The sequence below is a fragment of the Dipodomys merriami genome, unplaced genomic scaffold (assembly GCF_024711535.1).
Source record: "Dipodomys merriami isolate MVZ:Mamm:240054 unplaced genomic scaffold, mDipMer1.0.p SCAF_10, whole genome shotgun sequence".
Classification (NCBI taxonomy): Eukaryota; Metazoa; Chordata; class Mammalia; order Rodentia; family Heteromyidae; genus Dipodomys; species Dipodomys merriami.
Genome location: NW_027202271.1, coordinates 40,235,232 through 40,245,479, shown reverse-complemented (window position 1 = coordinate 40,245,479; position 10,248 = coordinate 40,235,232).

Genomic DNA, 10,248 nt, shown 5'->3' with positions numbered 1-10,248 from the left:
CAAATTAAAACATAGTTATGATTTGATCTAGATTTCACTTTTAGAAATTCATCCAAGATGGGCACCAGTGGCTATAATCCCAGCTACTCAGGAGGCTGAGATCTGAGGATCATGGTTCAAAGCTAGCCCAGGAAGAAAAGCCCATGATACTCTTATCTCCAATAAACCACTAGAAAACTGGAAGTGGTGCTGTGGTTCAAGTGGTAGAGCTCTCGCCTTGAGCTGAAGAGTGCAGGGATAGTGCTCAGGCCCAGAGTTCAAGCCCCACAACCGACAAAAAAGAAGAAGAAATGCATCCAAAGAAATGAAACAATAGACTTAAACAGATAGCTGTGTATCAATGGTCATAGCAACACTCACAATACTAAAAAGATAATGAAAGGGCAAAGGAGCTAAATACAGACTTGTCCTAGGCAGTAACCTGCGTAATAAATACAGAACAAAATAGTTGACATCTAAATGCATGAAAAAATCATTGACATCTTTAGCCATAAAGGAAATACAAATCCACATTGAGATTTTATCTCACCCCAGTAAGATTGGCCATCAAGGAGAACATAAGAAACAACAAATACTGGCAGGGATGTGGGGGAAAAGGAACTTTATTACATTGTTGGTGGGAATGTAAACTAATGAAACCACAGTTGCAATTTGGAGAAACTAAACATAAAACTAAACATAAAACAACCCTTTGATCCAGTGATATCTCACTTGGGCATCTGCCCAGAATATTAAAAGTCAGTATAAAGGATAAAAACTGACACATTAATATTCATTCCTGCACTATTCACAATATCCACAATAGTCAAGTTACGGAAACACCTCAGATGTCTTACAATGGATAATTTGATCAATAAAATGTGATATTAATAATATACACATGTGTATGTGTATATATATGTATAAAGATATAGATTATATGTATATACATACATATGTGTATATATACATGTGTATATGTAGTGGAATTTTGCCCTAAGAAGAAGTAACATTATGCCATTTTCAGGAAATGGATAGACCTAGAAAAAAATTATGTTATGTGAAGTAATTCAGGCTCAGTGTTAATGTCATGTACTTTCTCATAGTTGAAATTGCATCTACATTACAAATATGTGCAAAAACATATACAAAGTCATATATGTGCACAACAAGCTGATTAAAACATTGTATACTCAACAGTTTAACAAAATGAAATCAAGAAGCTGAAGCATGTTTTGTTGAGTGCTGGGGATGTCAAGTGGAAGTTGAGCAGATGAATGGAGAGAGGAGAGGTGGGCAAATGTCATCATTATTTTCAATGCACATATGTGAAAACAGATCCGTGTAACCTGTAGGTATTAACAAGGTTGGAAAGATTGGGAGGATGATTGTATACATTGTACTCATAAACTAACTTTATGAATTGAAGCCCTTTTTATATGACTAAAGATAATATTAAATTTAAAACTTAAAAAAATAAAAACTAATAAACAATCCAAATGATCATTTAAGGATTTATGAATGGACAAAAATGTGGCCATGCAATAGAAAATCACTAGTCTTATGAAAAAGCAATGTAATATTATTAAATTTAAACAGAATGATATGCTGACACATGCTGTAATACAATTGGAATTTGTATAAATTAAGTGAAATAAAATAGGCACAGTCATATATAGTCTATTTCTACTTATATAAGATACATAAAAGTAGTCAAATTCATAAAGACAAAAAATAGAATAGTAATTTCCAAGGGTTACTGGAGAAAGGTATTATAGAATTACTGTTTAATATGATTTAGATAGGGGCAATGGGGTATTTGTATACAACAGGAATGTTATATAATTCCTTTGAATAATGAGACTAAAATGTTAGGATTGTTTCATTGAACTACACAACTAAAATGGTTAAAGTAGCAATTTTGAAAAGGTAAAAACTCATAAGAAAACACAAAAGGAGTTGAATAACACTGCTAGGAAGATTGGGAACCACAGAAGACGCTGAAATTTAAATAACAACTTTATTGACTTTTTGCCCCATCCATGGATTCAAGCTAAATTTCACTATTTTTTTATTTTTCATATTTAAACGTTCATCAGTGGGTCAGTAAGTCCTCACAACTTTGGAGTTATTTAAAGTAAAGGAAGTGTAGATCTCACAAAGCCTTTCTCTAAGAAAAAATAGGAAGACAAGCAAATGCATGACAAGAAACACCAATAAAACTAGAAACTAGGCCAGGCGCCGGTGGCTCACGCCTATAATCCTAGCTACTCAGGAGGCTGAGATCTGAGGATTACAGTTCAAAGCTAGCTCAGGAAAGTCTGTGAGACTCATGTCCAGTAAACCACTAGAATACCCTATGTTGTGCTGTGGCTCAAGCAGTACAGCTTGCCTTGTACTCAAGAGCTGAAGGACAGCGCTAAGACCCAGAGTTCAAGCCCCACAACCAACAAAAACAAAAACAAAAACTAGAAACGAAGAGAAAAGCTAAATTGGAAAGTTCATAATTAATATAGCATGGCCAAATTACTTTTATCCTTGGTAGCAGTAGACTGGATTGTACTAGCCTCCACATTGTAAAATTATTAAATTTAGATTTGTAGATTGATGTCAAGAGATGTCACAAGAATTTAATGATTGCTTCTAAACTTACCTAAGTGACCAATAGGGAAGAAAACTTCAAAAAACACACAAAAACAGAACTTCCTTACATATTTCTTACTAATAAATAGAAATAAGCTGGGCACCAGTGGCTCACGCCTGTAATCCTTGATACTCAGGAGGTCGAGATCTGAGGATCACAGTTCAAAGCCCACCGGAGGGAAGGAACGTCCCTGAGACTTTTATAAGAGTATACTCCAATAAAAGTATTGGAGTTTTTTGGTGAAAACCAGAAGTGGTTCTGTGGTTCAAGCCCTAGCCTTGAGCTGAAGAGCTGAGGGATAGCGCAAAGGCTCAGAGTTCAAAAAAAGACTTGAAATAAAGTAATAATAATAATTTAACTTATCTATGATGAAATATAAGAAAATTAATTGATTACTATCCTTTCATTTGATAGAACAATAATACCAATTAAGTAAGACGAAATACTTCAATTTTAAAGTATTATCTTCACTGTGCAGTAGGAAGATAGGGTCTGGCTGGCACCATCTTGGCCACATGATGGATGGCAGGGCCTGGCACCTGGTCTTCATGGTGGAGGAAGATAGGCTCTCAGGTGATGATGGGCATGCCTGAATCCCTGGAGGTGTGGGGAAGGGTGGGGGGCTCTTGACCTGTCAGTCCAGTGCCTGGAACTGGTTGTTTCCAGTGACCCTGCCCCCTGATCTGGCCCTATTTAGGTCTGATCCTGCTGAGGCACCATTAAACCATTCCATGTGTCTCCGTGTTCCTTTCCTGGCTCCTGCTCCTGGCTCTTCTCCATTAACCATGGCATCCCACGTCAGCTCTCCATTGGAGCTGAATTGGATGGTTGGTAATGTGTTTATTCTTTCTTTCCTCTATGGCCTTCATGGCTCAGTTCCCTAACAGTGTTAGGTGTGTTTGTGAGCTTCTGGTTTTTGAGACAGGAGTCTACTATGTAGTTGTAGGCCAATTAATAGACTCTGAGATTCACCTTCTCAAGATGCGGCTTCTCTGTTTTCTCACTGTACAACAACTGACTAGTATTTTTCATGGATACTCAAAAATCTGAGTACTTTACGAAAAGTCTGGTAGACAACAGACTTAAAATGGGAATAAGTTCCCAAATCACCTTAATTTTAGCTTATTTAAGTAAAGAGGAAAAACATATGGCTTATACTTTTTTTTTGTGCCTGTCCTGGGCCTAAACTTGAAGCTTGGGCACCGTCTCTGAGCTTCTTTAGCTAAGGTTAGAGTTCTACCACTTGAGTTGCACAGTTACCACTTGCACTTTGTTGGTGGTTAATTGGGGATAAGAGTTATATAGACTTTTCTGTGTGGGGTGGCTTCAAACCATGATCCTCACATCTCAGACTACTGAATAGGTCATTACAGGTTTGAGCCTGGTAACTATGCTCTTTTTAAATGCACGTTTTCATATTTAAGTCAGTAATACCTTACAAGCTAAGCAATTCTTTTGAAATAGGCCTATTGAAGGCAAGATAAGATGTAACAGAGGAACAAGGGATTTAAGAGAAAGAGTCAGGAAGTGTAATTTCCAAACAAGGTTGTTGCAAGTTATAAGATGACGAGCAATTTGAATGAAAATCCACAATTTTATTTTACATAGAAATACATATGTGTATATATATATGTATATATATATATATACATATATATATATAGTCTGAAAAAGATGATGAAGTCAATTATTTTTGAAGTCCACAAGCAGCTGTAGGACTTCATACGATTTTAAAAGTAATGCAAGCATTGCCCTTATGACTGAAAAGTTCAGTACTGACTGACTTTGTTATTTTTCAGTGTATCTTCTCTAATTAGATCCCTTGATACTCAAAACCAACCTTATCAGAATAGTCTGGGGATGTCACAATGGCTTCTAAAGTCACAAAAAAATCCACAAACCTCTAAACCCAACTATGACTGTTTTACTCATATTTTATTAAGATATTTTACATTAGAGCTATTCAGGAACTGCACTGCAATTTGCAATATGTGTGTCTGTGTAAATCAATGAATTCTATTTCATTTTTTTTTGGGGGGGGGTCCGGTCATGGGGCCTGAACTCTGGGCCTGGGCACTGTCCCTCAGCTCAAGGCTAGCACACTACCATGTGAGCCATAGCACCACTTCCGGCTTTTATTTTTCTGCTCATGTGGTGATGAGGAATGGAACCCAGGGCCTCATGCATGCAAGGCAAGCGCTCTACCACTGAGCCACCTTCCCAGCCCCAGTCTTTTCCTGAGAAAAGACCCTTAGCTGTTTCAATGCCTAACTATTTATCTCCAAATACCAACAAATATCCCAATTTTCTCAAAACTCTAGTAATCTTTGCTCTGTATTTATGTATAGTTTTCTAGTATAGACCTAAGTATTGACTTAGGTTTCATTTGGAAAATACAGTTTTCAATTTTATTTTATAATTCAAGTATCCATGCTTCGTTGAGATATTACAAAGCAATACGTAGAGAAAATATTTTCCCCCTGTGGTACTGAGCTTTGATTCAGAGCTTCTATTTGTTTTATAAGTGATCTACCACTTGAGTCAGCTCTACTACCCTCAGGTCTTGTGGCTTTTATATTATTTTTCATGTAAAGTAAACCTGGTACTTCGTATTTTCCATACCCTATGTCACCTTCTCCCTGCCCTCGAGCTGCAATCCTTTGGATTGATCTCTACCTCTGGAGTAGCTGGGGTTGCATATATAAACCAGAGTCACTGTACTTGGCACCTAAAAAAATTGAAGAAGATACCTTTAAGTTAAAAAGATCACTCTCAACTATTCAGATTTAATAAGTACAAATATTAAAATTTAGAAAACAGTATTTGGCTTTCACCAAAACACATAGATTTAGACTCATATTACTGCTCTTCGATTTGGCATAACACATTTTATTGTTACTTGTTAACTGCAGATTTTTTTGAAAAGAAAACTTACCAGTACATATAGAAGTAAAAGTTGTTATTGTTACAGAAAACATAATACATGATATTGTTCATGCTATCATTTCAACAAGCAACGTAACTTTTTCAGAATAAATAGGAAACTTATCCCCTATAAAAATCCAATTGGTTAAAAATTTGAATGTTTCACTCAGTAAAACATTTTTAGCAGAATGTATTCCAATTTACTTAAACATTAATATCAATACAGTTACAAGTAGGACATATAATTTAGAAAAGTGGAACATCAAATGTAAAGAATGAGTAAATAATGAAAAACCAAAGCAATGAAATCTAACAGAAAACCACATCTCCTCATCCTCTCTACTTACAGTAAGTAAAAGATTTTAGCCAATGGTATAAAATTTTATACTACATTTTTCACTCTAACTCTGACATCAGATAGAAATTACTTTCTAAAATGGCAAAATTAAGAAAATTAAGGGGAGAGTTTGGGTTGGGATGCGGGAGAATGACGAAAAGAATGGAATTGATCGAGAAACATTGTACTTATAAACTATTTTGTTGAATGGTGACTCATTTGTACAACCACTTAATGATAAAAAATATGATTTTAACAATTAAAGGTGCTTATCAGTATCTTTCTAAAGGCTTTGAGCTTATATACATTTTGTAAAGTATACTAAACTATGTAGGCAAGTATATTAGTCTATAAAAATGCATTGTGTTGATAACCTAGTAAACAAAAGTAGTCAGAATGCCTGCTGTCAAGGACATTGTGCTCTACAGGAGCGAGTCATAGCAATAAATCTAGTTCAATAGTACATGTAACCAAAGGGTTATTGGGTTTTGAGATTTGATTTGATGATATGGATTTGATTTAACTGATGAGGTTAAAATGACTTCCTTTGAAAAAAGGATGGCTGATTGAGGATGAAGATAGATAACTTGATGAAGAAAAGGACTTTGTGGAAGAATAATAGAATAGAAAGCATGCGAAGGCCATGTGGGTTAAAAATTACAAGTGAATAATAGATCCAAGTGTTACGAACTGTGAGTGTAAGAAATAGTATGAAAAGGATTGGTTCAGAACATTCAAATAGTAGATCCTGTCTGGCTATATTATTAGACCTTGTCACATAGGGAATTGTGCTATTAAAATCTGTCATCTGTGGTAGAGAAAGAATGAGTGAGATTAGAATGTTAATGCAAAGTAGGACTACAGAGAGTAGGGTCAGAATATACCAGAATTCTAAATTGTATTCGGAGAATTCCCATCCCTCCTTTCAGAACAAGAATCCCTGAATGATTTTAAGTATGGCAAGGGATATGTTAAGGACTTGCTTCATTTATATTACAGGTCCCATTCACTTACATTCTAAGTCCCTTTCAGCACAGTATAAAACCCTAAAGTACAGCACACTTCTGGAAGGCTTTCAATTAATCATGAACTCTATTACATCTAATCAATCCGAGATGATTCAGAAGGTACTTGAGTGTCTTGATATGCCTCTTGGTCCTGGTTGTGCATATTGAAAATCAATAAAATACTATGGAAACACAGGTTGCAAAATATTGGTCTGAATCAGTCATGGCATAATTATATATCTTAAAAGTTGCTTTTCTCAGGAAATTGCTTCTAATAGCTTGCCAATTTTTTCTTCTTTTATTAATTCAAGCAGGAAACAGAAATATAGGTATTTTAACCTTGTAGATAAACTTGGGTTTATCTTAACTGACCCATGACAAAATGGGTCTGCTATATTTTATTGAGCATTATATGCACTCTCTTGACTTTAGAGTTTCTTGAAATCACAGTATGACTCATATCCAATCCTGTAGCATAACAATTAATGCAGTATCTGTCATATATGAGGTCACTGATATTTGTTGACTGAATGAAGATAAAATCAATGTGATTTTTTATGTGTTTAGCTACAGATTCTTACCAACTTTTAAAATGTCAAATAAATTCAATGCATATTTTAAGAGCCAGTACTCTGTTCAGAAAAGTACTACATATTTATAACTGGCAACAGCTAGTTTCTGACAAACAATTGTGTTTTACCCTTTACTCCAATGTCCCTCCTGATCTGGTGCCTCTGGGGAAGGGACTATCATTGTCATTCAATGAAAAATTCTGTAATGGACTAAAAATATTTGGAATGTAATTTTTAAACTAGCTCCATGACAACAGTCATTTGAAGATTTGAAGAAAAATCCATTCCATTTTTTTTGTTTTGTTTTTTTTTTCCTTCCAGTACCAATGTTTGATCATGGTGCTCTAACATTTGAGCCACAGTTCTGGCACTGTTTTTTGCAGTCTTGAGAAACTTTTCTGCTCAGACAAGCTATGAATTACTAGCCTTTTCAGTAGCTAGGATTACAAGTATGAGTTATCAGAATTGGATTCCATCCCTGTTTAAGCACTCAGCAAATATTAAAGATCTAAGTATTTTACATAATATATTTCTATTTTTAATCATGCTAAGAACCCACTGAATTGGATTTCAATTATGACTTGGTCTTAGAGAAAGTTAGCCAATATTATTCATCCCAGGTAAACAATGTATTCTTCATGATGGAATAAAAAACAGGGCTGAGAAGATAATTGAATGTAAGAATCTCAGTTTTATACTGGATGTTCTAATCTGTTCTATTAGATGTGATAGATGATTCCTGAAAGATTACTAAAGAATACTTCTGGGGACACCTGTAAAGACATTTCCAGAGAGATTGACTAAGGAGGAACACTTGGGCTGAATGTGCACAATACCACTCAAGCTAGGTGCCTAGGCAGAATGAGAGGGGAAGCAGAAAAAACTTGTAGCACTAAATTTCTCTATCTGGTCCCTGGATTCTGTGGTATAATTGTTTTCTTTTACCATGCCCAACCTGACACAATGGAGAGAAACCTCTGAGATTGTCAATCAAGAGAAATCTTCCTTCCTTTAAAGATGTTTTCTCAAATATTTGATCCCAACTGTGGACAGTAATGGCAAATATAGATAGGTAAGTAGAAAAAAATGATAATAGTAATTTAGTTTGCTTTATGAGTTCCTAAGAAAACACTCTGGACTATAAAAATTGTTTAAACTGGAGGTTTCTGTCTATAATGAAGAAGATTATTCAATGTTTACCTTGATGCAGTCCATAAAGAAAAGAAAGAAGGAAGAAAACAGATAGTAAGCATCTAGCAATAATGGTATGCCTGTGTTTGCATTAGATTTAAGATAATAAAGGTATTCAGTATCTGGATTGGGAGAGAATGGCTTATGCCCAGTATCAATTTAAAATGAAAAGACCAAATGTCTACCATGCAAATGTATTTAGTAATACAATGCCATCCTTTAAATTTTCTTGGGACTGCCCTGCTCTTCTGTCTCTGAAAAAAATAAACCTAAAAAGAGAAAAAAATGGTGAACCATTTGTCCATTTATTCTTTTTTGTGTAAAGCTCTCTGAAGCTGAGTGTGGTAGTATGTGCAAGTAGTACAAGAAGACAGGAGGAACACAGTTGACTTTGGCGTTAGACAAAAAGGAACCTTATCTGAAAAATAAACAAAATAGAAAAGGGGCTGAGGTGTGGTTCAAAGAGTAGAGCACTTTCCTAATAAGCCAAGGTCTTAAGTTTTTGAAATAAAGATACTGAGTCTAACTGGCAGGATCTTGGTAATGTGGTAGATGACAGGGAATTGGGTTTAACTGGAACCATCTTGTCTTCTTGGTGGATCAAAGTGAAGTCCCACCCCCAGATAATGGGTTTTTCTGAATTCTTAGAGGCAAGGGCTAGGACTTACACAGGTTACTGGACCTTCCAGTCCTGTGCCATGAACTGGCAAGACTCCAGAGCTCCCTGTGACTCTGCCCCCTGATTATGGCCCTATTCAGACCCCAACCAGCTCAGACATGATTGTACACCATTCCTTATGTCATGACTCCTCAGGTCACCATGGTGTCTTTCTTCGGCTCACCATTGTAGTTGATCTGATTTGTTGAGATTGCTTTTCTGCTTGTTCTTTGTTTTCCTACCCTCATGGCTCAGTTTTCTAACAGTGTTATGTATATTCAAGGCTGCAATTTTTAGGGGGACATGTGTCCATCTGAAGTCTCTGGCTTTGTAATTAAGACTCCTCATTGGGCCTCTCAAAATGAGGCTTCTCTGTATATCACTATTGAATGCCCATAAAACATTTTGAACTCCATTATGACCAAAAAAAGAAGGAAGAAAGAAAGAAAGAAAATATCTGGATTTTAATTCAGTGGATTAGGCAAAAAGTCTGGAAGTGACTTTAAATCAGTGGCTTTTGAAGGACTTACCTCTACACTTTTGGCCTAACCTTCTTATGTATCTAAAGATGGAATATGAAGGATTGAACTCTGCCTTATTATCCCAGGTACATAGAGATGTCAGGCAAAACCCCAAGTGTACCCAGCTGTGCAGACAGGCCAATCTGACCTAAGCCTTGAGGTCAACATTCTGTTGTGGGCTTAACTCAAAGTCCCCCCAGCCCGAACAGCCTTTTCCCATAACCTCCGTCTTCTTGCTCAAACCCCATAAAAGCTCAACTCCAACCCCACCTCCTCCCATAACCTCCATTCCTGTGGGAAGGTTGCTGTGCCTAACAAAAAAAATCCTTACCTGTCCAGATGGAGAGTCTGGCCTGTTCCTTTCTTTCTCCTCCATTTTCCTAACAGATATACTTTTTAAAGCCACAATCTGAT